This window comes from Chiloscyllium plagiosum, chromosome 31 (genome assembly GCF_004010195.1).
Source record: "Chiloscyllium plagiosum isolate BGI_BamShark_2017 chromosome 31, ASM401019v2, whole genome shotgun sequence".
Classification (NCBI taxonomy): domain Eukaryota; kingdom Metazoa; phylum Chordata; class Chondrichthyes; order Orectolobiformes; family Hemiscylliidae; genus Chiloscyllium; species Chiloscyllium plagiosum.
The window spans coordinates 15,524,597-15,531,840 of NC_057740.1; positions in this window are offsets into that span (position 1 = coordinate 15,524,597).

Sequence of the window (7,244 nt, forward strand, 5' to 3'; positions counted from 1 at the left end):
AATAGCCTAATGGTATTTTTAGATTAGATTCCCTACAGTATGGAAACAAGCCCTTTGGCCCAAAAAGTCCACACCGACCCTCTGAAGAGTAACCCACCCAGACCCATTCCCCCTACAAATGCACCTAATACTATGGACAATTTAGCATGGCCAATTCACCTAACCTACACATCTTTGGATTGTGGGAGGAAACCCACACAGACACAGTGAGAATGTGTAAACTCCACACAGACAGTCGCCCGAGGCAGGAATCAAACCAGGGACCATGCTGCTGTGAGGTAGCAGTGCTAACCACTGCCACCCTTCATGTAAGCATCTTCAACTGTCTTACAAAATCCCGTCTAATTCCCTCATCCTCTTTGGGGAGGGAAACCTGCTATCCTTACCTTGGGTAGCTTTCATATGACTCCAGAACCACAGCAAACATAGTTGACTTTCTTTTGCCCTGTAGGCAATAACTTGTGGCCAATGACACCCACATCCTGTAGACAAATAAAACAGAATTATTTAATTTTGGGGGTTTAAATCTGTCCCTTGCATTCATATTAGACTAAAACCAGAAATAGTTATCCCAACTCACTTAATGGTTGTGCTGTGGTACAATCAGTAAACTATTAATTCAGACGTTCAGGTTACTGCTGTAAGGACATGCAATAAATTGCATCACCAGTTGGTGGAATTTAAATTCAGCAATAAGTCTGGAATGTAAATCTAGTCTCAATAATTGTGGCTATGAAGCTATCTTCAATTATTGTAAAAGCCCATCTGGTTCACTAATGTCCTTTAGGCACAGAAATCTGCCATCCTTACTTGGTCTGACCTACATGTGACTCCAGACCCAGAGAAATATGGTTCACTCATAACAGCCCTTTGAAATGACCAAGAAAGCCACACAGCTTAAAGGCAATTAAGGATGAGCAACAAATACTGGCCTTGTCAATGACACCCACAATCCATGAAAAATTAAAGAACAATTAAACAAAAAATAGTCTACTAGTGCGCACACACCCACAGTGTGTAGCAAGCAGCTAATACTTTAGGGATTCCACTGCTTTACATGTTCACTTACAAATATTTAATTATTCTATTTGCACTCAGTAAATTGAGTTAACATATTGCACAAAGGAATTTCACATATATGGGTGTGTGATCAGAGGAAATAAAACTCCATAGGAATTCTGCAGTTAATCTTAGGATATATAAATCTTGAACCCTTGTATTTACATTATATTGTGTTGTATTTTGGCATATTGTCTATTTTCCCTTGAAAGGTTAAATATGGATAACAGAATCAACTAATTACTTGGTTTATTGGGGAAGAGTCTATCCATAGCAGGTGTTTGCCACGATTTAAACATCCCAATTCTCAAGCATCGTGGGCTAATAAAAATGTGGGTTTACAAACTGTCCACAATGTTAAAGCTCACAGTTTTCAAAGAAGGACATCATTAGCTTCTGATATATTGCCATGTCAACTATGCAGAAGGTTTAGCTACTATCAAAACTCCAGGAAATCATCACATATATTAAAATCATATTTTACTGAGGGAGCAAGCCAATGCTAAGAATAGTGAGAAGTAAATTTAAAACATTCCTTAAGTCAGCAATACTCCCTAGGACCTTACCATTAGTGTATAAGTCCTGCTTTATCAAAATGCAGCACCTCGCATTTATCTGAATTAAACTCCATCTGCCACTTCTCAGCCAATTAGCCCATCTGGTCAAGATCCTGTTGTAATCTGAGGTAACCTACTTCGCTGTCCACTACACCTCCAATTTTGGTGTCATCTGAAAACTTAGTAACTGTGAGGTTCCAGAAGAAGTGGTGGAGGCTGGTACAATTGCAACATTTAAAAGGCATTTGGATGGGCATATGAATAGGAAGGGTTTGCAGGGATATGGGCCAGGTGCTGGCAGGTGGGACTAGATTGGGTTGGGATATGTGGTCGGCATGGACGAGTTGGATCGAAGGGTCTGTTTCCATGCTGTACATCTCTATGACTCTATAATAACAGCTTTTTTGGATAAAAAATGCTCTGATCCATCCAGTCACCGTCTGCTGTCTTGGTCCCTTTCAAACTCAAGAACAATCATTTATTTTCTCAACCATCATTTTCCCAGAAAGAATACACCCAATTTGTGTACGTAATTGCTTGCCATAATCAAATCTTTCAATCCCATTAATGATTTGAGTTGCTTTCTTCAGTATCCTTCCAAATCTCCAGAATTTTGTTGAACTTCAGTGAGCAGAAAGGTAATTCTGAACTCAGAGTGTGCTGAATACTTGAAATTGTCTACCAGTGAGGTAATAGAACCCCAGAGGTTGGGGAAGTTCAACATGCATTTGGATCGTTGGTAACTTGAAATAGCTGTGGGATTAGCTGAGTACATCAAATGGCCTTTGAGCATCATTTTCTTAATGTTCATGCTACTGAAATATTGTTTTAATGAAAACATGTCCAGGACTTTAAAAGGCATATTCTTGTGTATTGTGACTAGTTCTGGACAGCCAGTTATAGAAAGAATATTGTTAAACTGCAGAGGGTTCAGAAGAGATTTACCAGGATGTTGACTGGTATGGAACATTTGAGTTATAAAAAAAAGGCTGGATAGGTTGGGACTATTTTCACAGGAGCATAGGAGGTTGAAAGGTGACCTTATAGAAGTATATAAAATCATGAGGTGCATAGACAAAGTTATTGGTAGTTGTCTTTTCTGTAGGATGGGGGATTTAAAGACTAGGGGGCACATTTTTAAATTGAGAGGAGAGATATTTAAAAAAGATATGAGAGACAAATTATTTATACAGAGGGTAGTTCACGTATGGAATGAACTTCCTGATGAAGTGGTGGATGTGGGCACAATTGCAATGTTTAAAAGACTCTTGGATAAGTACATGAATAGGAAAGGTTTGAAGGGATATGAGCTAGGAGCAGGCAGGTGGGACTAGATTAGTTTGAGATTATGTTTAGCATGGACTGTTTGGACCAAAGGGTCTGTTTCCATGCTGTATGACTCTATGTTGCTATAATTTTAATACACGTACAGAATTTTAAATCAAACGTGTTAAGAATCACAATTTTATGAGTTGTTAATGATGAATCACTGGAATTCAATCATGCTGATTTTTAATCTTGGCAGAAATGGAATAAGTGAACAAATGTAACAACTGCTGAATTTACCTGCATTGATTATGCCATCTCTCCATGGATTTTGATTTTAACTAGAAAGAACACACTTCTTGTAGGGACAACTTAAAATATGCAGATCAGGCTCTGAAAATTTCATGAGGGTCTGATTGAACTTTTAATTAGAGATCTGTGTAGGAAAACTGTTGTGTTGATTTTTTCCTCATCAGACCAACTTACCTGGAAGAAGTTATGGACCAGAAGAGGCCCAAATTGAGATATAGATTTTTTTAATTTTTGCTTGCTGGTGTGTTTAGCTGTTCAGGGTTGATGCTCTGAATTCCTTCCCCTCCAGCTCTTCGTTATGTCAGTACCCTACTGTAATCCTTGCAATAATTTACCTGAGTGCTAAACTCCATGGAATTAAAATCTTTTGTGTATTATTCAGGTCCAGACATTTTGAACCAAAGCAAAAACAGAAATTGCTGGAAAAGCTCAGCAGGTCTGGCAGCATCTGTGAAGAAAAATCAGAGTTTACATTTCAGGTCCAGTGACCCTTCTTCAGACCCAGACACTGTGATGTTTATCTTGGTCTCCACCCACACACTTGCCCAAATTCTAATTGGGCATATGGTTTTACATTTTTGTTATGCTCATTTTGATTTACTTTCTGTTTAATTCCTAATTGATTTTCTTTCTGAATTGCTAATCAGCCCCTGTAAACCAATATGATTAATCTAACTCATGATGTCACCATAACAATTGAAATCTTTAAGACATCTGAACAACATGTCTCATAGCTAGAACAATCATATTTTTCATTTCAATATAACCCAAAACCTCTATTGCCTAGAAGAACAAAGTTAGTAACACATATTCCCTTTCTTGAATAAGCTATAATCCTGGGAATTACAGACCAGTCAGTCTTATGTCGGTGGTGGGCAAATTATTGGAGAGGACTCTGAGAGACAGGCTCTATGATTATTTGGAAAAGCATAGAGTCATAGAGATGTACAGCATGGATTCAGACCCTTCGGTCCAACCTGTCCATGCCGACCAGATATCCCAACCCAATCTAGTCCCACCTGCCAGCACCCGGCCCATATCCCTCCAAACCCTTCCTATTCATATACCCATCCAAATGCCTCTTAAATGTTGCAATTTAATTAAACCCTCCAACCCTGGCAACATCCTTGTAAATCTTTTCTGAACCCTTTCAAGTTTCACAACATCTTTCCGATAGGAAGGAGACCAGAACTGCATGCAATATTCCAACAGTGGCCTAACCAATGTCCTGTACAGCTGCAACATGACCTCCCAACCCCTGTACTCAATACTCTGACCAATAAAGGAAAACATACCAAGCGCCTTCTTCACTATCCTATATACCTGCGAAGGAGCTATGAACATGCACTTTCAAGGAGCTATGAACATGCACTCCAAGGTCTTGATTAAGAATACTCAGCATGGCTTTGTGAGGGCAGGTCATGCCTTACAAGCCTTATTGAATTCTTTGAGGATGTGACAAAACACATTGATGAAGGTAGAGCAGTGGATGTCGTGTATATGGATTTAAGAAAGGCATTTAATAAGGTTCCCCATGGTAGGCTCATTCAGAATGTAAGGAGGCATGGGGTACAGGACAATTTGGTTGTCTTGATACAGAATTGGCTGACCTATGGAAGACAGAGGGTGGTATAGATGGAAAGTATTCAGCTGGGACCTCGGTGACCAATGGTGCTCCTCAGGGATCTGTTCTGGAACCTCTACCCTTTGTAATTTTTATGAAGACTTGGATGAGGAAGTGGAAAGGTGGGATAGGAAGTTTGCCGATGACATGAAGGTTAATGGAGTTGTGGACAGTGTGGAGGACTGTTGTAGGTTGCAGTGGGACATTGACAGGAAGCAGAGCTGGGCTGAGAAGTGGCACATGCAGTTCAACTTGGAAAAGTGTGAAGTGATTCATTTTGGAAGGTCAAATTGGAATGCAGGTAACAGGGTTAATGGCAGGATTCTTGGCAGTATGAAGGAACGGAGGGATCTTGGGGTCCATGTCCAGAGATTCCTCAAAGTTACCACCCCAGTTGACAGGGTTGTTAAGAAAGTGTATAGCATGTGGCTTTCATTAGCAAGGGGATTGAGTTTAAGAGCAACGAGGTTATGCTGCAGCTCTATAAAGCTCTGGTTAGACCACACTTGGAATATTGTGTTCAGTTTTGGTTGCCTCATTATAGGAAGGATGTGGAAGCTTTAGAGAGGGTGGAGAGGAGATTTACCAGAGTGCTGCCTGGACTGGAGGGCATGTCCTATGTAGAAAGGTTAAGGGAGCTAGGGCTTTTCTCATTGGAGTGAAGAAGGATGAGAGGTGACTTGATCAAGGTGTACAAGATGATAAGAGGGGTAGACAGAGTGGATAGTCAGAGACTTTTTCCCAGGGTGGAAATGGCTATCATGAGGGTGATTGGAGGAAGGTTTAGAGGAGATGTCAGAGGTAGGTTCTTTACACAGTGAGTGGTGGGTATGTGGAATGCACTGCCAGCAGTGGTAGTAGAGTCAGATACATTAGGGACATTTAAGTGACTCTTGGATAGGCACATGGATGGTAGTTAGAATAAGGGTATGTAGCTGAAAATGTGTTGCTGGAGAAGCGCAGCAGGTCAGGCAGCATCCAGGGAACAGGAGAATCGACGTTTCGGGCATAAGCCCTTCTCCAGGGTATGTAGGTCAGGCCTACAACGCCCACATCCCAAGATGAATAAATGAATACTCAAATGAATCTCACGCATGCATAAAAAGAGAGTTAGGGAATTCTAACGTTAGCAACTGAGAAGATTCACACACCAAGTGTTAGAAACTGAGATAGAGTAAATACTAAAATCAATTGAAGTACCTTTACTCAATACGAACCAGAAAATCAGTTGAGATTTGCTGCTGCTCTCAGATTGCAGGCCTTGCTTTGTGAAATGTTTTAGTTTTCGCTGTGAGTGCTTCAGGGTTTGGGATTTTGCGATGTATATTATAAAAGTACCTAGATGTATTGAGTGTCACACTTTTTGAATCATCTGATTCAGGGAATGGAGAGTAAAGGGGTACATTTTCTGTTTACAACCAGGACATGTCCCTTTTGAACAGCAGCATGCCTGTGTAAACTGAATTCTCTGTATCTGTTCAAATGTACATTTTAGCTGTCACTTTGGGCATATCTGGAGAGTGCATGTATGTCGAACTGGGAAGAAAGGGTTAAAGAGCTATGAAGTCCCAAATGATTAAATAGCCAATGGATATTCACGATTCACGATATGATGAATGGTTACTTGGCAAGATGAATGAATGTAGCCAGTGTTCATGAAACTGCAATTCAATAAGAGCTAGTGTTCAGAGAAGAGAAGAAAATGGGTGTAAAACATATTTTAAACATGTCAAGCCATTCTCTGAAATATAGCACCTTAATAAAACTTCCATAATCAAATCTCATTTCATATGTTTAAAACATTTAAGATGCCTTAAAGCATTCAAAGCAGTTGATGGCTCTGAGACAATTATAGAAATCAAATATTAGTCTACTTTCCAGGCAGATTTTTACAAAGAAACATTGCATACCAGCATTGTGCGCAATAAGAATAATGGGATGTAATTATTATGATAGTATGTGTGGCTCCTGTTGTAAATTTAAAATGGATAATAACAATGATGGTTGAAAGCAAATCAGCAGACTCCAGTCTTAAAGCAAAAGACATACAAAATTAATGAATACAGCCAATGTGCAGCCATAATTACTATTGAAAGCAATGTTCAGTATTTCTCTCCTTGTACCCAGATCTCTGCCTCCTTTGCTTGTGAGTTAACTGCAAGAATGTATGTAAAAACAATTCTTTCTCTCTTGGACAATGTATGTGATCAGCATCGAATTGCCTCTCTCTGCCCACATCAACTGCAGCTGAGATGACACTACAAATTCACTCACTGAGTTGGTAGACTGCTGAGACTACAATTCTGGATCAATGGTGCTGGAAGAGCACAGCAGTTCAGGCAGCATCGAGGAGCTTCAGCAAAATCGACGTTTCGGGCAAAAGCCCTTCATCAGGAATAAAGGCAGAGAGCCTGAAGCATGGAGAG